Below are 26684 nucleotides of genomic sequence, written 5' to 3'. Positions count from 1 at the left end.
TCCAAGGGTGGCGAAGTATCCTACAAATCTGTCAAAGCAGAATTGCAGCATTCTGGTCAAAGCACTGACTGGCCACTGCAAACTCAGCTATCACATGACGAAAGCAAAGGTCGGACTGGTGGTGAATGCGGCTAAGACAAAGTACATGCTGGTAGGTGGGACTGAGCGAGACAGGACAAGCCTTGGCAGCAATGTTACGATAGACGGGGATACTTTCGAGGTGGTAGAAGAATTCGTCTACCTCGGTTCCTTGCTAACGGCTGACAATAACGTGAGCCGTGAAATACGAAGGCGCATCATCAGTGGAAGTTGTGCCTACTATGGGCTCCAGAAGAAACTGCGGTCAAAAAAGATTCACCCCCGCACCAAATGTACCATGTACAAGACGTTAATAAGACCGGTGGTTCTCTACGGGCACGAGACGTGGACGATGCTCGAGGAGGACATGCAAGCACTCGGAGTTTTCGAGCGACGGGTGCTAAGGACGATCTTCGGCGGCGTGCAGGAGAACGGTGTGTGGCGGAGAAGGATGAACCACGAGTTCGCTGCACTTTATGGCGAACCCAGCATCCAGAAGGTAGCCAAAGCCGGAAGGATACGGTGGGCAGGGCATGTTGCAAGAATGCCGGACAACAACCCTGCAAAGTTGGTGTTTGCTAACCATCCGGTTGGTACAAGAAGGCGTGGAGCGCAGTGAGCACGATGGGCGGACCAGGTGGAGCGTGATCTGGCGAGTGTTGGGCGTGACCGACGTTGGAGAGCTGCAGCTGCAGATCGAGTATTATGGCGGCAAATTGTTGGTTCAGTATTATCATGAATTTGATGTTAACTAAATAAATGAATGAATGACGAATATTCAGCAAGCTGATTCATTTACATGTGATAGCAGTGAATCCGATTATGGAACTTCGTATCATTTGATATGTAACTGTCCAGTTTTTGCGCAACTTCGTTTCCGAGTATTTGGTAAACACTTAATTAGTGAAACTTCAGAAACTTGAATCTTCAGGATATTCTGTTGTTCTTAACCCGCTGCGGTAAAGACCCAAGTAACCACGGTGCTTAAGCCTTATTGCATGCAGATACACACTGCAAATTTTGTTTGCTGGTATTCAGCAAATTTTGCTGATTTTTTTGTGCTGATTTCATTCAGCACTTCGAATTTACTGAGTTTCAGCAATTACACTAGTTTACAGCATTTTTGAACTCGGTAAGCTGATGATTGTTTTTGGTGTAGAATCATGCCCTGAGTTCGAAAACGCAAAGGAAAAAAATTACAGTAGAGCGGATTTTTTTTCGACTTTCCATACAAGGTTGATAGCTTGAAATCAAATTTGTTCTATTTTTAAGCAAAGTCGCTCACTTCACATATCTCATTCTCCGTAATAAATGCTCCGATTGAGCTGATTTTTTTACTGTAAGTCACCCACATATAATATGTCAAATAAACGTTGAGAAAGAATTTTCAAATTATTTTTTTCCTATTGAAAAAAATACATTTCTTCATAATTTTTTGGAAATTTTGCTAAAATTTAAGGAGATCGTCCCCAAAATTTGCCAATATCTTGGTTTTCATCAATCTGACGCAAACCCTGCATTCAGATGATCTAATGGTATTGTATTCAGCTTTAAATTTATGGAAAAAAAAATTAAAATTGGTTGAACAAATCGCAAGATATTTGATTTTTATGAAATTCCATATTTTAAAAAGTTATAAAACTCGATATTGAGCTAAAACTCAAAAACTGTTCTACTTTAAATTTTTTGAAGCACGGTTCCGAAATCAGCGCTAAATTATGCTTCAAAAATTTTGGTCGTTGACAGAAGTTCACGACTTTCGTTTTATTTTGTAAACTAGTGTTATTTATCAACTTGCTGAACCATTCAGCAATTTTGACAGTTGATCAGCAACGTTGTGCTGATACTCAGCAAAAATTTTGCTGAAATTCAGCAATTTATTTTGCTGATTTTTTTTTGCGCTCAAAGCATTTCCAAAAATTTGGTGTGTACGGTGTATTTAGAGCAATCATTACTTTGCATGAGCACTTAAGGTTGAATTAAAGTGGAAATGGCAAATATGCGACTGATTCGAGATTAAACCAGTATAATCGTAATTTGATTCTAAAATTGGCTATTTCCACTTTTAATTAACCTTAAGTTTGCATGTAAAGTAATGATTGCTCTAAATACACCCTATATCAGCATGCAATAGAGCTTCAACACCGTGGTTACTTGGAGAGCTATAGGCTCCCTTTAGCTTAATGCGTTATTACAGTGCCCTTTTCAGGGCGCTGTTCGAACCCATTGTGGTACGCTTATGCGTTAGTACCCTCTTCCAGGGTAATTTTTATTCCTATTTCCCTACCTGTCCTTATCCCCATCCTTATCCTTATTTCCTTCCTTTTCCCTCAGGTAAATGATGAAATAGGCTATTATTATGGCGATGGCACAAATGTCCCAAATGGACGATAACGTGTCTCTGGAGCCGGCCTTCTGATACCTGATGACCAAACCCCCCTCTATGCCACACTTTTTTGTATGTGACCTCTGAATTTTTTTTATGGGTCATCACACTTCGCAGAACCTTCCTCCCCCGTAAAGCAAGATGTAATTTATGGACGTTCCCTATGGAGCTTATCACTGTCTTTATCAGGGAAGATATAGTTGGAGTTGGTAAGAGATTAACGAGGTTTTCCAAAGTCTGTCGAGACCACTGCCGTATGTTGTTCACAATTCTTAAATGCTTTCATTTGATCGGTATGCCGATTATGGGTGAATTTCCCTTGCTTATTTAGCTAGCTGCCGTTGTTCACGTACCGCCCACACCTTGGAGTGTGTTTTGCCTCCAAAACCCTTGCAAGGCTTTCGAGGGGCGGCTTGAGAGAGCGAAGAAACCTTGTTATATTCTGGGTATCGTTTTGTGGCACATATGCTGTTGTTTGTTTGGTCTTCTCTGTCGTCCTATAGGGAAAAACTCGCACTATCCGTGTCGGCTTGGGTATAGCCTTGGTATGTGCTCTAAAAAACCCTTGTCTTTGGTTGTATGTATACTTTTGGTGTTCGGGTGTTTGGTTTATATTTTGTTTAGTAGTTCCGTCTCCTTGAGGAATTCAAGGAGATTTCTTTCGTTCGTTTCTGTGTTATTATATATCTCTAGTCCAGTTATGTTGTATTTTGTTCTTGTTTCGTCGTATTCTGCGCAGTTCCTTATTATGTGGTCTGCTGTTAGTATATCATTGCAGTATTGGCATCTTGGTTGATCTTCCTTGTGTAGGAGGTATCCATGTGATAGCCATGTGTGGCCTATTCTTAGTCTTGTGAGTGTTCTTTGGTCTTTTACGTTTTTTCTGTCTTTCCACGGTAGTGTAGTTGGTTTGGATCTTCTGAGAAAGGTATCTGATTTTCTTCGCCAACGGTATTCGTGGGACCATACTGTTCTTGTCTTGTACCAGTTGATTGCATCTTGTGCTGGTACTGCTTCGTATTTTGTTCCATTTTCCCTGCCTTTTTGTGCGGCTTTATCTGCTAGCTCGTTTCCCTTTATACCTGCGTGGCCTGGGACCCAGCATATTGTTATATCTTTTTCTTCCGCTGCCCTTTGGATCTTCTCTATCCATGGGTGGTGGGATGTTCCTTTGTGTAGTGCATCAAGGCAACATGCGGAGTCGGTGAAGATAAGGTTGGGTTTATCTTCGAGTGCTATATGTTTTGTGGCTATGTGTAGTGCTTTACTCTCTGCTGAGTATATGTTGCACATCTTGTTCAATTTGATTGTGGTTTCGGTGTTGTTGTGGCTTATTCCACAGCCAACTTCATTTTCTTTGAGTGATCCATCGGTATAGATTACATTATGATTTGGATATTTGTTTGGTGTGTTGAGGAATTCTTTTTTTGCTATGGTTTGTTGTCCTCCTGCTTTGACCCTTTTCTTTATGGTCCAGTATATCTTGACTTTTGGTTCGTACCATTTTCTTCCTAGTGGGGTCTCTCTTTTTGCTATCTCTGGTAGGTTTTCGCCTGTCAATTCGGCTGCGAACCGGTTGGCTCGCTCTACTAGGAATTTTCCTAGATTATTGTTATGATCATGGATTTCCATCCATTTGATTGCTTTGACTATGGTGTTCAGTTTTATTTGTGTGTTAAGGGGTAGCACCCCGGCTTCCGCCAGTATGGATTCTACCGGGCTTGTTCTTAGGGCTCCGGTTATAGTTCTTATCGTTTGGTTGAATTGCGGTGCTATTATGTCCCACATATCTTCTGTACTTGATGAGTATAGGTGGGCTCCATACAGCATTTTTGATAGGACTATGGCGTTGAAGATATTGAGCATAGTGGTACGGTTTGCTCATTTGTATCTTCCCCCTATTGCTTTAATCATATTGCATCTGTTTGCTATATTCTTTTTCATGTCCTTCATGTGTTGTTTGAAGTTGAATCTACAGTCGAGTCTCTTATTAAACGAATTCCTATTAAACGGACTCCTATTAAACGAACTCCTACTAGACAGGGGTGAGCGTTATAGGAGACTAAGAGCTTATGGGATTTCGGCATTTTGGGGGTGTGGCCTATTATCTCGGGTGTGGTAAGAGTTAACGCAATACTTTCTTCGGCAAAGTTTTAGGGCTTGATAAGATCTACCATTTAGAACTTTGGTTCATATGATTAGTTGGCAATTTGGCCGCTAGAGGGACCATCAACAATTTGATGCTAAATTGCACTACAGGAACCATATCAGGTTGTCAAGCAAACGTTACGATATGCGACAGCTCAAGACCCTGATAATTTGGAAGGATAGTGTCTTCGGGAAAGTTGTTGGGAACGCCAATAACTTACTTGCGATGAGTTGCGAAGTTCGAAATTCCTCTACTGGGCGGCGCTAGTGAGCAAGTAAATTTTCAAAACCTCATATCTCAGAATCCCGATAACTTAGGAAGTTGGTGTCTTCGGCAAAGTTGATCAGTATGACATAAACTTACATAAAAATAAACACTTGTTTCGCAATTCTGCCACTAGGCGGCGCTAGTGAACATGGAAATTTTAGAAATCTCATAGCTCTGAATCCTGATAACTTAGAAAGTTGGTGTCTTCGGCAAAGTTGATCAGTATGACATAAACTTACATAAAAATAAACACTTGTTTCAAAATTCTGCCACTAGGAGGCGCTAGTAAACTTGCAAATTTTAGAAATCTTATAGCTCAGAATTCTGATAACTTAGGAAGTTGGTGTCTTCGGCAAAGTTGATCAGTATGGCATAAACTTACATAAAAATAAACATTTGTTTCGCAGTTCTGCCACTAGGCGGCGTTTACCGGTTTTTTTCGTCTTTTTTCGATTTTTTTGGCGGTTTTTCGGCTTGGCAAAACTAGTGTCGCTCCCCCCTATAACTTAGAAAGTTGGCGTCTTCGGAAAAGTTGATCAGAATGATATGAATTTACATAAAAATAAACACTTGTTTCAAAATTCTGCCACTAGGAGGCGCTAGTAAACTTGCAAATTTTAGAAATCTCATAGCTCAGAATCCTGATAACTTAGGAAGTTGGTATTTTCGGCAAAGTTGATCAGTATGACATAAGCTTACATAAAAATAAACACTTGTTTCAAAATTCTGCCACTAGGCGGCGTTTACTGCTTTTTTTCGTATTTTTTCGACTTTTTTGGGGGGTTTTCGGCTCAGCTCCTCCCGATAACTTAGAAAGATGGTGTCTTTGGCAAAGTTGATCAGGATGACATAAACATGCATAAAAATAAACACTTGTTTCGCCATTCTTTAATTTTTTAATTCTTTTAATTCGTCTAGTAGTTTCAGCTGGCATACTCTTAAAAATTCCACGGAGGATTCCTTTCGAGTCCGACTGACATCAAGTTATACAACTAATCATATATGCATGCTGCCCAGGGGCAGAATTTCAAACCAAGTATCTCATCAACGAAGAATACATTCTCTCCAAGATTGCAGAAATCTGAGCTTTGAGATTTTCAAAATTTGCGTGATCACTGGTGCCACCTAGAGGCAGAATTCTGACACAAGTGTCCCATTTTGTGCAAGTCTATGTCATACTGATCAACTTTGCCGAAGACACCAACTTTCTAAGTTATCAGGATTCTGAGCTATGAGATTTCTAAAATTTCCATGTTCACTAGCGCCGCCTAGTGGCAGAATTGCGAAACAAGTGTTTATTTTTATGTAAGTTTATGTCATACTGATCAACTTTGCCGAAGACACCAACTTCCTAAGTTATCGGGATTCTGAGATATGAGGTTTTGAAAATTTACTTGCTCACTAGCGCCGCCCAGTGGAGGAATTTCGAACTTCTCAACTCATCGTCAGTAAGTTATTGGCGTTCCCAACAACTTTCCCGAAGACACTATCCTTCCAAATTATCAGGGTCTTGAGCTGTCGCATATCGTAACGTTTGCTTGACACCCTGATATGGTTCCTGTAGTGCAATTTAGCATCAAATTTTTGATGGTCCCTCTAGCGGCCAAATTGCCAACTAATCATATGAACCAAAGTTCTAAATGGTAGATCTTATCAAGCCCTAAAACTTTGCCGAAGAAAGTATTGCGTTAACTCTTAACACACCCGAGATAATAGGCCACACCCCCAAAATGCCGAAATCCCATAAGCTCTTAGTCTCCTATTAAGCGGATTCCTATTGCGCCCCCCGACCAGTGATCTTATAAGAGTCTCGACTGTACAATCGATGGTGATCCCAAGGATTCTCGCGCTTTTTACTTGTGGTACCCTTTGTCCGTCTATTTGTATTTCTTTGATGGTGGTGCTGTGTTTCGTTTTATTGCATATATGCAGGATTTTTGATTTATGTGGTGCTATCGTGAAGCCTCTGTTTTTGGCCCACTGGCTTACTCTTTTTACTACCTTTTGTAGCATGGTTCTTAATTTTGCTTTTACTTCACCTATGACTATGATGAGTATATCATCTGCATAGACTAGAACTTGTATGTTCTTTTTACTTTTATTGTGAGTGATTATTATTGAGTTCATTGCTACAAGGAACAGTGTGACCGATATCACTGCTCCTTGGGGTATTCCGTTTTCTTGGGTTCTGGGTTCCGATCTTGTCGCGCCCAGTTCTACTTGGAAGGTTCGGTCCGATAAGAAATCCTGTATGTATCTTATCATGTTTCCTTCTATTTCCCATTTTTGGAGCTGGTTGAGTATTGTCCTTCTCCAGGCTCTATCGTATGCTTTTGATAGGTCTAGTAGAGCGCATTCGACATGTTTGCCCTTTTCAATTGCTGGTCTGATTATGCCTTCAAGTTCGGTGAAGTACTCATCTGTACTTTTCCCCGGTCTGAAGGCGAATTGCTTGGGGTTGAGTCTTTGTTTTTCTTCTAGTTCCGTTATGAGTCTTGTATTGATCATTCTCTCGAGGATTTTGCCTACGCAGCTCAATAGCGTTATGGGTCTGTAGTTTTTGATATCGTGTGGGTTGTCGTTTTCCTTGGGGATTGCGACTACGAGTCCCGTCTTCCATTGTTTTGGTATGCTTCCATTGTTCCATATGTGGTTGTATGTTTGAAGTAGTGCCGTTTTGGCTTCTATTGGTAGGTGTCTTAGCATTTCATAGCTGATTTCATCGATCCCGGTGGCTTTGCCTTCAGCTTTTTCCAGTGCTATTTCGAGCTCTTGCAGTGTGAAGTTTTTGTTGTATTGTTTGTTGCTGTTATGTTTGAATTTGATTTTCTTTCTTTCTTTATCTCTCTTTGTCTTTTTGAACTCTCTGCTATATTGCTTTGTAGCAGATTGATCATAGAAGTAGTCAGCTAGTTTTTCTGCTATCTCCTTTGGTTCTTCCGTTGTGCTAGTTCCGTCAAATATTGTTATTTTCTGTCGCTTCTGTTTACCACTCAGCGCGTTTATTTTGTTCCAGAGGTCTCTGGTTTCTGTTTGTTCGCTGTTTATTGAGTTGAGAAATTGTTCCCAGCTATCTGCTTTTGCTTGCCTTATTGCCTTTTTTGCTTTTCTTTTGGCCTTGTAGAGTTGCCGTAGCAGCTTCATCTTGGTTTGATCATTGGGAATGTATCTTTTGTATTTACGTAATGCTGACTTCCATTTCTTTATGCACTCCGCTACCTGTTTGTTTCACCAGAGTACGTTTTTGTCCTTTGGTGGTGTGGTTTTGGGTATGCTTGCATTTGTTGCGTTTGTTATCTTTTCTGTTAATTGCTCAAGTGTGTATTCTATATCCGGTGTGATGTTTGCAATTAGTTCGCTTTGGAATGCCTTCCAATCTGCTTGTATGTGGTTCCATTTTGGTTTAAATTCGTTTTGATCCGGTTGTTTTTCTTCCGAGATTATTATTGGGAAATGGTCGCTTCCTCTACAATCATCCTGTACTTCCCACTTTAGTCTTTTTAGCTTATGGGATGTAATCGTGAGGTCTATTGCAGAAAGGCATGTGTCATTTTTGCTTGTTTTGGTGCTACTTTCGTCGTTCATGAGGAAGAGGTCCATCTCGTTGATTACATCTTGGACTGCTGTTCCTCATCTATCCGTTTTGAAGCTTCCCCATTCCGTACTGTGTGCATTTTGAAGTCGCCCATCAGTATGAATGGTTTCGGTAGTTGTTTTACTACTTTGGATAGCTCTATTTTGAGTTCATTGGGTTTGATCTTCCTTGGGGGGATGTAGATCGATGCATATGTTGTTGCCTTCTTTCCTAGTGTTCTGCATGCTACTATCTGTAACTCAGACTCTATGTCGATTTGTTTGTGAGGTTTGGCCTTGTCTATGGCTAGGGCCACACCATTTTTGGATGGGTTTTTGCCTGCCATTATGTACCATTTATATTTTCTTTTGTCCAGTCTATCTACGTATTTTTTGTTGTTGAACATTGTTTCTTGTAGTGCTATTACTTTGGGTTTGTATTCGTTGGTTATCAGGTGGAGCTCCGGTATCTTTCCTCGGAGTCCGCATATGTTCCATTGGTAGATTGTTTCATGCTTGACATGATGTTTCATGGGTGTCTGTGCTGTTGGAGTTTGTTGTTGGTATATGGTCTGCCCTTTGGGCTGGGTTTATTGCGCTTTGGCTTCTGTTACGTTTTGGTTCTACCGTTGGTGCGGCAGTTCCTATTTGTCTTTTGGGGTAACCCTTGGTTTGTCTTGGATTGAGATTACTTAGGTTTTTTACGTTATCCATATATTTGTCTGGTTTGATAGGATACAAACTGTCGATCACATTACTCCTATATCATGTGACAAGGGCTGCTTACTACATGGTTCGCCCTGGTGCCATGTAGTTTTCCGTTAGCGACTTCTATATTTAGAGACCCTCCGCCATTCATCCTCTCAGCACGGAGCTTCACACCTTAGGATTGGGTCTTGTGGGGGAATTATTGTCTTTTTGATTCGCATTGGTGTTTGGTCTGTCTTATTCTTGTTTTTGTAATGCATTGGTAGCGTTCGCCGTGTTACTAGGTATTATAGGCTACTATACTATCCGCTGTGGCCCATGGGCCCTATCTTGTCCTATTTCCGCTATTCGACCCTCTCGTCCCTTCAAACATCAGAACTTATGCATTTATGTTTCCATTTATGCATGTTGGGGTGTTTCTGTAGGCACCCGAGACGAGCTCTATCCTTTCGGATCTCATATTGGACTTTCTTGTTCTAATTCGTCATGCTTCTCAGCCGTTGCCCTGTGCGATAGGAAATTGTACGGCTCCCATTTCACATGGCTGGTATAGCAACTTTGTTCTGAGGTGTTGCACGGCTTGGCTCACCCAGTTAGTACGCTTTGTTTAAACAGGGTTTATTTGGTCTGTCTTATTCTTGTTCATGTAGTGCATTGGTAGCGTTCGCCATGTTACTAAGTATTATGGGCTACTAGCTGTCCCGGCAAACTTTGTCTTGCCGTCTTGTGGTGGTTTGACAACTGTGGAGCTCAAAAAAGCACCGCACTCTAGATTGGTTTCATTTTTGATCGTGTTGATTTCCTTCCCAGCTCTTGAAAAATCAGAACTTTATCAATTTTCTTACTTTTCTGGTTGATTTTCGTAACTTTTTGTACATATAAACACAACCACCACGAATACGAACTGAACCGTACAAGAATCATGCTGATCGGTCCACCCGTTCTTGAGTTTTGTTGCCTCAAAGGAACTTCAAACTCATTTTTATATAGATATAGACTATGCTATCCGCTGTGGCCCATGGGCCCTATCTTGTCCTTATTCCGCTATTCGACCCTCTCGTCCCTTCAAACATCAGAACTTATGCATTTATGTTTCCATTTATGCATGTTGGGGTGTTTCTGTAGGCACCCGAGACGAGCTCTATCCTTTCGGATCTCATATTGGACTTTCTTGTTCTAATTCGTCATGCTTCCCAGCCGTTGCCCTGTGCGATAGGAAATTGTACGGCTCCCATTTCACATGGCTGGTATAGCAACTCTGTTCTGGGGTGTTGCACGGCTTGGCTCACCCAGTTAGTACGCTTTGTTTAAACAGGGTTTATTTGGTCTGTCTTATTCTTGTTCATGTAGTGCATTGGTAGCGTTCGCCATGTTACTAAGTATTTTAGGCTACTATGCTATCCGCTGTGGCCCATGGGCCCTATCTTGTCCTTTTTCCTCTATTCGACCCTCTCGTCCCTTCAAACATCAGAAATTATGCATTTATGTTTCCATTTATGCATGTTGGGGTGTTTCTGTAGGCACCCGAGACGAGCTCTATCCTTTCGGATCTCATATTGGACTTTCTTGTTCTAATTCGTCATGCTTCCCAGCCGTTGCCCTGTGCTATAGGAAATTGTACGGCTCCCATTTCACATGGCTGGTATAGCAACTCTGTTCTGGGGTGTTGCACGGCTTGGCTCACCCAGTTGGTACGTTTTGTTTAGACGGGGTTTATTTGATCTGTCTTATTCTTAACCTTGTAAAGCTTTGGTAGCGTTCGCCGTTTTACTAGGTAGTGCAGGCTACTATGCTATCCGTTTTGGCCTATGATCTTTACTTGTTCGTTCCCTCTTCGGTCTTTTCTTTCCATCTCTTATCCTGTTCCAGCCACTTATACATCTTTGTCCATTTTGACTTTGTGTTCGGTTTTGTTCCTCGTGGTTCTATCTATTATTCTTCGTTCTGCATCGTTTGTGTCTCTCTTGTTGTTCTCTTATTGCCTATGTATTTGTTGATTGCTTGCTTTCTATCTTGGTGTACTTTATGCTCTATATGGTTGGGTTAGTGCTTCGCATTCGTATCTTTGTCGTTGTACCTCTCTGGTTCTTTTCGTTGTTCCCTCTGGCTTTGCTTATGTTTGGTCACTTCTGGTTTGGGTGCTCTATGCTAGCTTTCTGTGCTATTTGTCTTCATCTGTCTTCTATGACCCATTCTGTGGGGTCCTGTTTTTCTCTGTCCTTTGGGGTGGGTTTCCCCGTATTTACTACCGCTCTTGTCTATGTTTCTATGCCTCTAGTTTTCCACACATTGTCGATTGTAGTGTATTCACACTCATGCCACCCTATTGCATGCTACCGTACTCGGTGGCCCTTCTTTCCCGGAGTTATAGCAAGAGGGCTACCGCCATATGGCCGTGCCCATACACCACCGGTGCATGCGACCATAAGAGCAGTGGCCCTCTCTCCAGGAGTTATAGAAAAAAGGGGCCGTCGCGATGTGGTCATGCCCATGCACCACCTGTGCATGTGACCACCGCAACGGCCCCTTCTTCTGGGTGACATGGAAGATGAGGCCGCTGCAGTGTGGTCATGCCCATGCGCCTCCTGTGCATGTGATCACCTCAGCGGCCCCTTCTCCAGAGGTCATAGAAAAAGGGGCCGTTGCAGCGTGGTCATGCCCATGCACCACCTGTGCATGTGACCACCGCAACGGCCCCTTCTCCAGAGGTCATAGAAAAAGGGCCAACACAACAGTACACCCTGCGCACCGTTCACTATGTTCAGCACGGAAAAAAATCCATTCCCAAGACCATGAATATGACTCATAGTTTCCCGATATTTTTATGATTTTATGTTATAAATATACACCATGATTAAATTTTATGATCTTATGATTGATTTCACCATAACGCTATGCACCCGTTATTGTTTTGGCTTTCGACGACCAAAAATGGAAAATATAATCATGAAGCTATGATTAAATAAGCTGGGATCATGAGTAGCATTCATGAAGCCAAGAATAATTTTCATAAACCTGGATGCAGATCCTGATGCTTTACCACCAGATTCATAAAATTATGGTTTGGTGAGGTAGAACCATGCATAGAATTCATGGAATCAAAAAATACTTTTATGATTCCGTCGTCGTCGGACCTATATGCTTCTCAGTCAAATTCATAAAATCATGGTTGAGGGAGATGGAACCATGCATAGAATTCATGGAATTAAGAATTACTTTTATGATTCCGTCGTCGTCGGTCCCAAATGCTTTTAATTAGATTAATAAAACGATGCAAGCTAAAATCATAAGAAAATAAAATACGTGATATCAGAGCCCATTTCTATGATTTTGGGACCTATTCATCATCTTTTTTTCTATGAGCAAGCAGCACTTTTTAGTTGGCCTCTTGTTAGTGAAGATATGTAATGTTCAAATATAAAAGAGAACAACAATGATCGAACTCACCGGATAATCATTTTTAGCTGGTTTATTATTTTTGTCTTTGGCACCTACATCCAACAGGCTAAGGATGCCCTCCAAACCACATCAATTGTTCACTAGTTCACATCACTTGCTGAGTCTCCGAACTCGTCAAACGATGGATGAACCAAAAAAATAGAGAGAATTACCGAAAATTAACGCGCGATTCTCACTTTGTTTCACCCTCCGTACATAAACTCGGAGCTACGGCGGATGGCACAACGAAAACGCGAACTAGGCACTGTTTACTTTTTGCGCGTTTACTTTTTAGTCAATCAACTCCCAACAACCTGCCGAATCTTACGGGCACACTGTTTTGATGTTCCATTTCCTCATATATGCACATTTATTACTCTAACCAAATAAAAACTTTGCAAAAATAGCAGGTTCAACTTTTTCCACATGTCTGTGCTGGACGACCGCGCGATTTATATAATTGCATATGGCAGATAAATGTAACGCTAGGAAGCGACCATGAATATAATTTATGAAAATGCTTGTTTCTATTCATATTTCTGGCCAACTCATTCATGATATTATGAATTTTAATTATGATATTATGAGTTGGCAGACATCATAAGAACATGATTTTTTATTCATGATTAGGGGAATGGATTTTTTTCCGTGAGGAGCTCTTAAGGAGCTCCTCTCGCATAGCCGGCTAAGCAGCAGAGGTAAAGTGCATTGGCCCTTTTTCTCCCCATGCGGAGGAGAAGAAGATGTGCCCCCACCTGATCACATTGCTCGTCAAACTGACTTCAATGCATCAGGGGTACGCCCATCAACCTCCCCTCCGAACCACGTGTCTGGCTGGGGCAACCAGTTCGGATATGTTATAAATAATTTGTTCAAGTCTTTAGTATGTTGATTTCTAATTGATTTATTCATTTGTTCTTTACACTGTTCTATCTCAGTACTTAGTAGACTTGCGTCGGATCTTCGCCTTAGCTTTCTTGGCCGGTGGCGTAGCGGTTGGACGGTTGTCCTCGTTCTCGCCTTCGCTTGGTGACTTCAGAACGGGTTTCGCGGCCCGTTTCTGGGATGGTCCAGGTTCATCTTCTGTGCGACGAACTTCCGCGTCGACCCGAGGCGTGTTGATGTATGATTTTTTGTGTTCTCGCTTGTAAAGGGCTCTCGCCTTGATTGGCGGGATTCCTTTATCGGTCATAATCTTGTTTATTGCCATCTCCTGTTTCCACGCCGGACACCACGGTTGCGTGGGCACGTGGGGCCCACCACAATTGCGGCACTTGGTGGGCCCGCACTCTGCATCTCCATGGTATTGGCCACATTTATTACAATGTCTCTTATTGCGGCAATGCTCCTGTGCGTGTCCATACACGAAACACCCCCTGCAGAGCAGGGGGCGCGGGTAGAAACGGCTCACCTTTACCATAAGCGCTCCTACCCGTATCTCTTTGGGTGGCTGCGGGAGCTGGAAGGTAAGTACATAAACTCCATTACCTTTTCCCTGCACCCTCGTCAGCGTTGGGATGTTTAGCTTCTGTTTTATCTCATCGTCTGATCGGCTCGCCAGCGCCGGGCATCGGATGACTCCCTTGCTCCCATTCGTTGACGGGTGTAGTTCAGCCTTTACTTTGGTGCCGTCCTCAAGCTCTTGTACTTGTATCAGGCTGTTCGCTGTCTCGCTATCTTTAACCTCGACGAGGTAGTCACCACTTTTTAGTAGTTTCGCTCTCTCGTTGATGCCCAGGTTCAGCAAAGTGTTGCCGATGGCGAAGGGGTCGATTTCCCCCTCGCTTCGGACTACTACGTAGACGCTAGTCATGCTGATTCTGTTGAGGGAGAGATGAATCTTTGTTAGGATCTTTGATCATTTTCCTTGAGTGTTTCATCTACTTAGAGTAGATGGATCCATCCCACCCAGTCACTATTGTGGCTGTTTGGGATGGTTTGTGCTTTCATGAGCTTTGCAGTCTGATGGTGCGCGTTCAAGTTTCGACCAGTCCTCTGATGTTCTGGCACGCTCGCTACTTAGTCAGGTGGCGCTGACTGTTTGCGTTCGAGGTTCCCGGGCTGGGAACCCCCCCTCTTCCGCTTGCATACCTTGCTGCAAAGGTATCCCACCAGGTACCGCGTGGAGGTGGAAGTAGGAGTTGCTCATACTAAGGCTTTTGACCCTAGTATGTGCCTTTACCCGGCAGGGAAGATATAGTGTTTCGCGCGACACAAGGGGCATATGTACGTAGGACTGCCAGATTGGCCACCATGATCAAATGTCAGCGCGCGTGGAACTGTTCCACCAAAGGATGGTGGACCCACAGGACTAACAGACGTCATGGGGAAGTAACATTCCACCTGACACAGATCCTTTCAGGCCATGGATGCTTCCGACAGTATCTACATCGTTTCGGTCATGCGGCTTCTCCCGAATGTCCGGTTTGTGCAGGTTTAGAGGAAACGGCGAAACAGTTGGGATGGGGATAAGAACGTGTGGAAAAGTGAAAAAGCTTCCGTGGAAGAGGGCACTTTACACTTGACTGTAACAAATGGGTTATAACAACGGTGTCGCTTGAAAATTTAAACGTTTTTGTCATATTTTTGGAATGCTTTAACCCTTCAGGACGCGCGATGTTGTAAAAACTATCAAAAAAATCTTGCTCGCCATATATAGCGCGAACGCGGTGCAGTTTCGGTTACTTGATGGCTCCCCAGCTAACACAAAGTCTTATAGGGTAATTCGCCAATTGTTGAACGGTTAGTATTGGCATTTTGGTGTTCGTTTGTTTTTCCGTGCATAATTCCACTTTAGTTGAAAAATATCCAGCGAACGTCTAGATCTACTCATCCCTTATACTGCCCATTGAATTTGTATTCCCTTAAATTCCATTTTCTAAGAAAAAATAGAACATTGGTATGGGAAGTCTGTAACCCAAATGTTGAACGCTTCCTTGAGCTAGCTCATCCTAATGTTGGACGGTTCTCGCCAATTGTTGAACGGTTTAGGATTTGTTCGTAGTTGATGACGTATAACCCGATATCAACCTATCATTCACCTGTTTTTATTTTGGCCACCAAACCCAACATAGACCCAACAATTATCCGATGTGAGTCCAACAGTGGTCAAACATTTGATAAATTTTGACCCGACTTTGACCCGACATCCGATATTTTTTCACTCTGACGGATTTTTTCCGGGTTTTTCGTGTTTTGTGTCCAGCTAGTCCGAGCTAGTGACGATTCATTTAAATGGCAAGGAATTGCTCATTTAAAACAACTCCAGTGGACTGAAACCGTTTTAAACATGACTAGATGCAAAAATGGCTGAAAAGATTTGATTAGAAGCGAAAACGACAGAAGAAAAGTATGCCTTTGAAAGCCCCTGAAACACTTCTGGAAACCCATGGGACCTACTCAACCCCCAAGAACACTCGTGGAACTACCCTGAAATCCCTTGAAAACCCGTGGGTTGCTCCTGAACCTCCTGGAACGCCTTGAAATACTCCTGGGACCCCCTTAACTTCCTGAATTCCTCTTGAACAACTCTGGAACGCCCTTGAAACCCATTGAAAATCACTGGAATCTTTCTGAAGCCCACTGGAACACCCCTAGAACATCCCTGGAACGCCCTTGAAACCCCATGAAATGCACGGTTAGGTAAAGTGAAAAAAAAAATCTAGCAGTCATGCTAACATCGTAGGTTATGCCAGTGTTCAACAATTGGATCATGGATGCATAATGATAGTGTGATAAGAAAAATATTTTTTTCAAATTAAAATACAATGAAAATGTGATTTTAAACAATGTTAAACTGTTAAGGACATCCTTCCAGTTCTTGTAACTATGGTGTGCCTTTGATATTTGTGATCGATTTGCCCGCAAAGCTTATTTCGTAACAACAATTTCTTAAAATAAATCTTAAGACCAAGCCCACTCGTGGGCTTCATACTACACACGTAACAGCACGTCGTTTACGATTTTTAATTTCGTTATCCACCTATTTTCGCACCGGTCGTTCGTTTCCATGTGAGTAAAATAATGATCGGTCGCCTTTGCGCACCGGTGGTCTCTATTCTATCCGTACCATCGGTTTTTTGCACTTCTGTAAATCATCGCAACATTTTGTGTATTTTTATTGTGTTATTGCAAATCTTATTCAGTATAATAATCTGTGCTCATATTTTGAAAGAAGGGGTTTTGGATAAGACTGAAAACAGTTAGTAAAAATTGAACTCAAATAAATAATTCTTTTGGAGATTGGTACCAGTTTTGGTGTGTTTAAAGATATTATTTTCTCAATAATGTATGATTGTATTTAATCTCGGAATTCAAGCAATCTTTTTTAAAATTATGTGGTTGTTGCTTACTGTATGACTTCTAGGTTGAATTTTTATCTAAAATAATATTCATCTCTTCGATATCGATGCTGCCTATCTCGCAAGAAATTTATCTGAATTTGAGATTTTGAGCATCTTTTCAATAATTAGGTTTATTGAATAATTACATCCCTTGCATTTCCAACACATTTATAACGTAGTTGCCTCCTTTACAACTTCGCGTAGGTCAAGATTTTTGAATCCTGGCCATAGTAGAAGCTGTCTTTTAACAGTCTGCGATAAGTTTGCGCAACCTTTTTTCATTAACGTGTATTTTAACTTCAGCTTATTCTATACTCAGTCACAACCTTTTAGTTACAAAGCATCAATCGGAAATCTTAATCTATATTGCGATCCTTTGGATGCTGGTATATGAATATTTTGTTGGAAGCAGATTCTATGCGCTTGAAGTAGACTGCGTATTTGTCAAAGTACATAATGAGCCCACTCTCCTTTTTGGCACTTCATACAACAATTGATGTATTTTAACATCCAACACCTTGCTTTAACGAGGGATCTACAATATGGCAGTCCTGCACACCGCCTATTTTAATTGATGAAACTTGGCAGCTCGACTACATTTTTTTTTAGATTACTATCGGTATGATTAAAGTTTGTTTTTACAAAAAAAAAAAATACTGAAGTGTTTCTATGATATCTAAATTGAATTAGGTACAGTCAAAGCAACTTTGAAAAATCGTAACTACTCTTATCTAATCTTATACATACGCAGCCAATACGGAATCACCCTGGAATCACCCTGGAAAGCAATCGTGTTACTTTTCTTGTCAATATTGATGCTTGCAGCATATCATAGATTTGACACATGCATCAAAGCGGCTTGGTCTCCCAAGCAACACGACTTGTTGCTAAGTCCGTAACAGCAACCTTAGTGCAATTTATTCACTGTCCGTATTACGGACGACAGAACGCAATTGCTTCTTCTTTGAAACCCAAAAAGCGCATATTCTGAATTCTTATGCAACATAAACGAGGAGGAATGATAAAAAAAATGGAAAAAGATTTTGTCCAGGCTCGAACCAAGGACACCAGGAGTATTATCTACTCACCTTACATACTACACCAACAGCTCTGTGAGAGAATTGATGCTCAACGAACCATAAAAGCTTCTGAAGTTACTTGTTACTTTATTGTACCTTCTTTGCCACAAGATAGAGAACTGTCAAAATGAAAAGACGCTCAAGTTTTCTGTAACGCATTTGGAACCTAATCTAAACAAACAAACCAGAGTTAGATGTTTCATGCATGTTACATAACACATTAAATGTAAGCTGACTACATTATCACATGCGTGCAATATGTAAGCTCCGCCTCCACGAATCGATGTCAAACACGTGGTAATTTGTGATTTAGATGAAACAAAGCCACAACTTTACGAATTTCGGAGTTTAAATGCAACTCAACTAACAAGATGGAAGTTTCGTGTGCTTCTAATGCAACTCATTTAGACCAAAGCATAGAAAGCCACATTCTGGATGATGTTGCAGGTGCTGCTTGGGCTACTGCGTTGTATTTACGCGCAAAGATGATTATTCGAAATATTTGGAGTACAGAATATTTTATTTCGGCAAGGTATTTCTCGAATTTACAGGGGAGGAAGGATGCGTGGACATATTGTACCAAACGATCCAGATAACATGTTGATGAATATGTTTTAAATATATGAAAATGTGGATAAAAGAGCGGTGAATAAATGTGAAATATTGGAAAGATCTCACCAATTTTTGGGTTGTTTTTATAGATCTAATGTCGAACCTCCTATTCTGTTTGATCGGTATTATTCACATGGGGTCTTCGCAGATTTATTTTTCTTCTTTGCCTTGTTGTTTCTACAAGGGTGAAGTTACCCATTTCGCACACTTTCTTCCTAATGTCTCGTTTATTTAATTTATATTTTTAAATTTATATTTAAAAAACCACCCACTGACGACCACCATTTTCAAAAACAGCAATCAAACAAAAACTCCTTTGCCTTTTTCGAAATATTCACGACAAAACGAAAGGCGAGGCACAGCTCTTTCAAAGCGGGGGATCTCAGCCCGGAAAGTGAAGAAAGAAAACCTTGTGGTCACTTATTACCGTCAAATGGTATCTTTCCGGGTTAGAAAATACGCACATCTTCTCACCGGCATCTGCGACGGATGACGATTATTTTGGAACTTGTCGGAACGAACTTCGCGAGTTATTTATTTGGACATTTTTCTAAATGTGCGAAACCAAACTTTACTTGCTGCGTAGCAACCCCGGCTCAAACATGTACGTGTTAAAATAGCAGAACTCACTGAATCACTATACATTTCTTCAAATATTAGTTTCGAAACGATCGGCCGAATCAAAAACTAAAGGTGTGATTATGAACAATCGTAACTATTTTTATAAGAAAATCAATACATTTTTGTTATGCATGATCCTAAAATTGGCGAAGAAGGGAAAACTTTATTAATAACATACTTAAGCAAAGTTTGTCAATTTAAACCTAATCTTTTTCTGCGTTTGTATTGTCACTCTATCACAATTGTATGTCAGACAATTTGTTGTGTTATTCGTGTAACGATCTATGATATTGTTTGGTTGAAAATTTCAAAGCAAGTAAAAATAAAAATTTCAAATATTTGATGCAAACTAAAATAAATTCCTACCTATACAAAACAAGAAAATCATTCTCTAGAAACTATATACCTGGCAACAAATCCATACTCATGTTCTTTCGTCTCCTCTTTACGCTACCCAGAGAGCTAAACGCGAGAGAGCGCACGAGCCTACGGATAGAGACCGTACTTTGCGTGTCTCTATATTCTAAGCCCTGCTACGAACCGTACATAAACTTTTCGCTTTCGAGCCCTACTTAGCAGCGACCGGTGCGGTTCGCTTCTTTATTCGGGGCTCTATTTAACGTTAAAACGCTTAATTGAGCCCATGAGTGGGCTTGGTCTAAGAATTGTGCAGTTTTCGTGTCATCAGCGGTACTAAATTTTCAATCAACTTTTTTGACATAATATATGTATAATTTTGTAACTTAATAAGAGCAATATCGTAACCCACATGTATATGCATCTACATCATACGTTTACGTTGGATGAAAATTACTAAAGTAAGATTTATAATAAAATATTCAGAAACTGTTCAACATTTGGGTAGTGTTCAACAATTAGCGAATTACCCTATATGATGTTGAATAGGATGCTAAAGTGCAGGCCATATACGCATTGTTGATTTACCGGCTACTTGTATTCTACCGGTCGCTTCGGTAGCCGTTTTATAAAAAGAGCAACTTAAAAATGGTTTGAAACATTTTTATTGTATGCGCTATTCCTCGTTGCCACTAGCTACTCAGCGACATTCATTTTTTTTTGACAATCAAGTTGATTTTTTAATGAAAACGGCTACTTTGTAACGGTTACTTAAGTAACCGGTAGAATACAAGTAGCCGGTAAATCCACAATACCTGCTTACATTTAACCGCGTGTAAAGGATGCGTATATCGCCTCCACTTTTGCATCCTATCCAACATATTATGTGATCGTGTGTTGACTGGGTCGCGTCCGGAAAGATTAAGAGATTTAATGTTACGCTCTTTTTATATCCTGCGGAGAATTTAGTAATACATATGTTTGTATATCTATCAAAATCCAACACATTTCGCTATCAATGATGGAATCGATGGATTCTGTTAGCTTCTAAATATAGTGCAATATAAATAACTTGTAACCGGAAAACTTCATCTAAACATTGACCTCATCAACTGGTCCTGCAGAGGGCGCGTTTGTTGACTTAAAGTGGGCGTCGAAACAGGATGCTAGAGAATCGTGCAGATTCAATTCCCGAGGGCAACACACAGCCCTTGCTACCTCGGACCAACATTCCGTTTCCACTGATGAGCGCTCGCGAACGGGAACGAAACTGCGATGATTGAATGAATGCCTCAAGCAATCATCGCCCAGTGGAAGGAGGACTGAAACAACTGATGAATTTTCATAGTCGTTACACGCGCCTAGCTGCCCAGCACCCACACATGTTCCAGGGGAGGGTCATCGGGGATATTTCAACTGGAATCACTCCAGGATTTCACCCCGACCTACACAACTAGTCAGCACTTGGCGTGTGAAAAAAAAACCCTTGTTTGATGATGAAAACAAATTGGGTTCGCACATGCACACTTCTAGCGAACTACAGAAAAATGGATTTCCATTCCACCGCCGCTGCCGACCTTCACCGATGCTGTTGCTACTGAAGTGAGGAGAGTTGGAGCGTTGGAGGCCATTGCACTCTAGGGCAAAGACAACTACGAGAGTTGTTGGTTGAAAGCATGCTTCGTTTTGATTGTGCTACACGTAGGTCAACGAGGTCGGTCGGAGCTGTAGGGGAGGCCACGGGGAGAAGAGGCATGACTACATGCCTTGTTATCATTATTGGCCTGACCGTTATTTGTGATGAGAAGCAATTTCAGAACATGTGTTTGATGATTGCATGGTGAACCATGTTATTTGCAAGGCATTATGTACATAATCAGTATTAACTGAACTGATGTTGGTGTTTGAATTGCGAACAGTAGTGGAAGCTTCTTAGCTCTAACACCATGCACATTTTACAGTATCTCTAATAACGTGAAGCTGATCTCACACCTCCTCCTATGCTTGCATCATCATTACACAAACTGTAGATGCCTTACAAAGGGTAAGGTAGTTTTGGCGCTTCGAAGAAATCAGAAGCAAATTTTAAGCATCTCAATGCAACTCGCTGCAGCTCAGTGCAAATTATCAAAAATTGCTGTGTCATTCATGTATGCTCCAACTTGTCAAAACTTACCAGTTGCTCATTGTCTTGACTCTTATAGTGTAGATAAGTGGACAATAATTTCGGGATCGATGCTTGTGACTGTAAACACATTTTTTTTCTCGTGTATCTACGTTAGTTTCCCACTTCCGCAGACAACCCTTGGATTGAGATTTAATAAAAGCCCTACTGCAGCTTCAAGAGCTTCTTTTGAGGTCTAGACACTAGACTTCCGTAGGTGCTTCAACACCCAGCGTTTTCAAGTGTCGATTCTCATTCGATTGCTTCTTTCCGTTTCTTTTGCTTGGTTTTGTTTATTTTGTTCGAAATCTTTCTGTTCCACTCCCTGAAATGTAACAATTTTCATGTTTTTTTTTAGATTTTGTAAATATACACATATTTATTGATGTGAATATTCACAAAATCATTATGCCTTTACATTCCGTACGGATTTGAAGAGAGTCACTATGTTGTTGTTATACGCTTCAAGGTCATCGGTATTCACTTTTTTGTGCGTTTTCATGTGGTGGTGGGCAATAATTGATGTCAGTTGTGCTGCTTGTTATCAGATTACTAACCTGCAGCTTCTCTGTTGATCTTGTGTATTTCGTATGTAAACAGTAGAATAAAGTTCAGTTAATTAAAAAAATGCCCCTCATTAAACGCCTAAAGGTAGGCAATAGCCTCAACTATAACGAATCGATGACAATGACGCTCATGTTTCTCAACTTGTCTGCTCCTACCAAATGAATAACCAGCTGTCCAACAAACATGCTGTCTGTCGTGGCCGTGGGGCGCTCGTTCAGTTCTTCAATTTCTAGAACAGTGTTAGCGATGCCGTCATCCTGTGCAAATTTGACCTGGTGAATATAAGTACGTATACAACACACAGGGTGGAAGGTTCGTGAACAGCTTTTAATAAAAGTAGCAAAGTAGGTAGTTCGTTATACAATTTATTTCCGATTAATACTATCTTTTACGACCAAATTCAGTTCTAGGACATGTGCGGCAAAAGTTTCTTTCCTGTCGAGATGCCCTATTTGTTGGCAGTCTTGAAAGACTTTAATTATGATGTATAAGTTGGTTTGTGAAAATTTTGTGCATTTGATTGCAGGTACAAGTAATGCAGGCAAAACGAATAAATCCCAGTTTTTGTTCTGCGTCGTACAATTGTCAATTCACAATGTGATGATCCTCTTTTTGCCAAGAGAAGAGAAAAATTTGTAGAACATGCTAGTAATTTAGCTCCCAAAGACATCATTCCACAAAAATGCATGTACAAAAATCATATTACGTATAATTCCGGAATAATAAAAATGCAATAACCACCGGCAATGGACATGGAACTTCTGTGGAGCATGATTGGAAGTATGTAATGTCTTTTTACTTACCACTTTTAAGCAGATGTAGTCGTCTTCGAAATTGCGACAGCTTTACACCAGATAAGTAGGCATCAGACCACCAAAGGAAGAGAATTTTCTTTACCGGGGACACCAGTCGGGACGAGCAAACCGTTTACAGCCGGAATTTTTTAACACCTATTCGGAAAAGCACAGCAACGCGCAGAGAACGACCATCGAGACGATACGTGCAGAACACACTGGACAAGTCACTAATGCAAACAATGTAGTGCAACCTCACACCCACCATAAAAATATTCAAACCCGAAATCAAACTTTTCTGATTTTACTGTTAGGTACCATGAGTAGGTTTGCTCTTGCAAAGCTGATCAAAAACATCAGAAAAATTATGGCGACCCATGCACTTCATGTCTATGATGAACACTTTCAATCCATCGGATTTGCTCAGATACGATCCTAGAGAAAACTTGCTCATGGTCCCCCCCCCCTTGTTGTCTCGTACATAGCTTGCAGTAGAAGCGATACGGTCCGCTGTCATGTCATTGCTATTGTAGGATACGGTAAAAATATAATTTGAACATGTCTGTAATTCGGGCAGGCACGGTGATGTATGTCTTGTTCCGAGAGCTAACTAAAGTAGATACTTCTCAATATCGATTACTGGATAAATCAGACCCTATTCTGTTGACGTACCTTGAAAATACGCTTAACAATTATGAATTTACTTCAAAATTATCGAAACTGTAAACTGTGTCACTAAAACCCCTCAGATGCGCTGGTATGCAAAAGGACATACGCTTTATCGTCACGCACATATGCACCTCAAAATCATTGAAATAACAATTGTTAGAAATTTGAAAGCCTTATTGCAATGAGAAATGTTCAATAAAGAAGCATTAGGCAGCCAATATCTTAACATTCATTTGGAACACCTAAATAAGTGGTGTCCAAAATATATTGCAGGCTTTCTTCTGCTAAAATATTTTGGTTATTTGATTAACTACATGGTGTGCGATTGCATATTTGGAGGCGTATTCTGTGGATCTGGCGATATTTCCTCGATTTTAACAAAAAAAAACTGTATTAGTTACCATCCCACTAGGGGGATTAGGGGCATAATGGACACCCTAAGCAAATGAGTATGTTGGGCCTGTATAACAGACAAAAACTTAACATATTATCAGTTGGCTTACAACTTTAACTTGTTTCCTACGTATTTTAATCATTTACAGCAGGTAGAATGTCAATATTGTGAAGAAATAATGAATTGTAAACCGAATGTTTTTTGGGGCTGGCAGGAAAGTTACGGGGCGAAATGGACACCCATCGGAGCATAATGGACACCTCTGCATATTTTATGCTGTATCTTTGATAATATCGACCAGTTAAGTAATTTGCCTACGGAGATCAATACCGCAGATATAATACTCCATCTTAGACGAGTTTACATAACATCAAAGTTAATTAAATAAGCTTTAGGCTAAAATAATCGGACTGATTTTTTCCAAACTCTCTAAAACGCCTAACAGTATGCAACACGCGTACGTCCATTCATAATTGCCAGTGTTCATTTCGCCCCGAATCGACTACAACATTAAAATTGCTATTTTGAGTAAGTTCTGATCAAAAATATAATACTTCATACATTGATAAATCTGTGTATACATATAGATAAGCTAACAATTCACTTGTTCCACCATAAAATACATTCAAACACTCGTAATACCTAATTTGCTGCTGCTTCGAAATTATAAGAAATCCACCATATGAAAAACATTCTTCAATTTCAATGATATTTTGGTTATTTTGAAGGAATATAAATGGTACTTTTGAAAAATAGAACAATGACTTGTTCCTTTACACTTATGCATTAAAAGTTTTACATAAAAGTCAACGGTTTCGGCAAAAACAGGGGTGTCCATTTCGCCCCGGGTGTCCATTATGCCCCTAATCCCCCTAGTAGTTAAACTAAGAGATTTGGTTATGTGCATGAAAATATTTGTTAATTAATGCTACTTCCTAGATTTAACAGTATTCATGGCTCAACATTGAGATAATAGCCCTTTCCAAATTATATCCCTTTCGTGACGAACCAGCACAATTGTGTTGTTGAGCGGTAACAGTTTTGCATATTTTTACATCTGTTTAGACTTTGTATTAAGGCGAAACTGGAAGCTTTTTCTCATTTTTTGGTTTTTGATTTTTTATAAAATAACGAAGCAATATTTTCAAAATCGGTTTTCGTGCACATGTAGAATATGGATCAAGGTATCTCCTGAATTTTTTCCAGGTCGAAAATGTTTTTCGTTTTTGCAGAAACCATTTTTTTGTGAAATTTTGTTTAAAAATGGTTTCTGCAAAAACGAAAAACATTTCCGACCTGAAAAAAATTCAGGAGATACCTTGATCCATATTCTACATGTGCACGAAAACCGATTTTGAAAATATTGCTTCGTTATTTTATAAAAAATCAAAAACCAAAAAGTGAGGAAATGGATCCAGTTTCGCCTTAAGTGATGTAAACTGTTTCAATAATTCAGCCATTATTTATACTTATACTAAACTTTTGTTTACGTTGCCTATGATATTTACCACAACAAAGTAAACAAAAAGTGGACAAAAATCATAAAACAAGAAAAAGTTTTATCTGTCGCATATATTCCATTTCCAATTTATCTAGGTAGTTAAAGCAAGAAATCTTAAAGAGTAGCTCTTTCATATGAATAAAAATATTTATTGTTTTGTTGGGATATCTAAGATTTCCGGATATCCAAAGTTGAACCATTTGCATGGAGATTTCACTTTTTTGCGCAGGTGTTTGGAAACTGTGATTTTATCAGCTTTGTTACCAGCAGTAACATTTGATTCAGTTTATCATATCAAGCGCGGGAAAATAGGGAACAATATTTGTATTATTTAGTTCGGACCAACGCTGTGTTTAAATACGGCGTTCGGTGGGTCGATATTCACAACGTAGAACAGGTGGATGAGCGACTATGATGACAGCGATTGCTAATATGAGTACAGCGCGTGGGCGGAAACAGGTAAACGCGTGGTGACCATGAGTGGGTGAGTGAGTAGGTGCCCGTAGGAAGACGGGGAAGATACGGACACCGAGCGAGAGAAGGCAGTTAGTGTGAGGCAGTCGAACGAAAGACACCTTTTGCGACCAACCAAGTAGTGGCTAGTTTGCCGGTCAAAGTTTTTTCCCATCGTGACACCGACGATCAGAGAGTTGCCTCGGAGTTCGTACTCTCACTTTTCCTGGACTTCGGAGAAACTGTAGGCGGTCAAGCTCTCAACGAAGCCACAGAAGTTGTGCCCACCTTTCCGCTGTTACAAAATAGTGCGGCCACTTCATCAACAGACGGTAACCCGTCTGTCGCCGTTCTGCGGCACGTTAACCCAGGCCCAGACTGCCATCGAGTGGGCCACACTCCCGGCCTACGGAACCATCCCGTCGAGCGCTTACGTGTGCTTGCCCACGAAGCCTTACGATCGCTGGCATTTTCCGCGATAGCCGCAGCCAGTACCCCGCGACCATCGGCGTGACGTCTGGCGATCCCAAT

This window comes from Aedes albopictus, chromosome 1 (assembly GCF_035046485.1).
Source record: "Aedes albopictus strain Foshan chromosome 1, AalbF5, whole genome shotgun sequence".
Taxonomy (NCBI): Eukaryota; Metazoa; Arthropoda; class Insecta; order Diptera; family Culicidae; genus Aedes; species Aedes albopictus.
The sequence above is the reverse complement of the archived record's forward strand: the minus strand, read 5'-3'. Positions refer to the sequence as shown.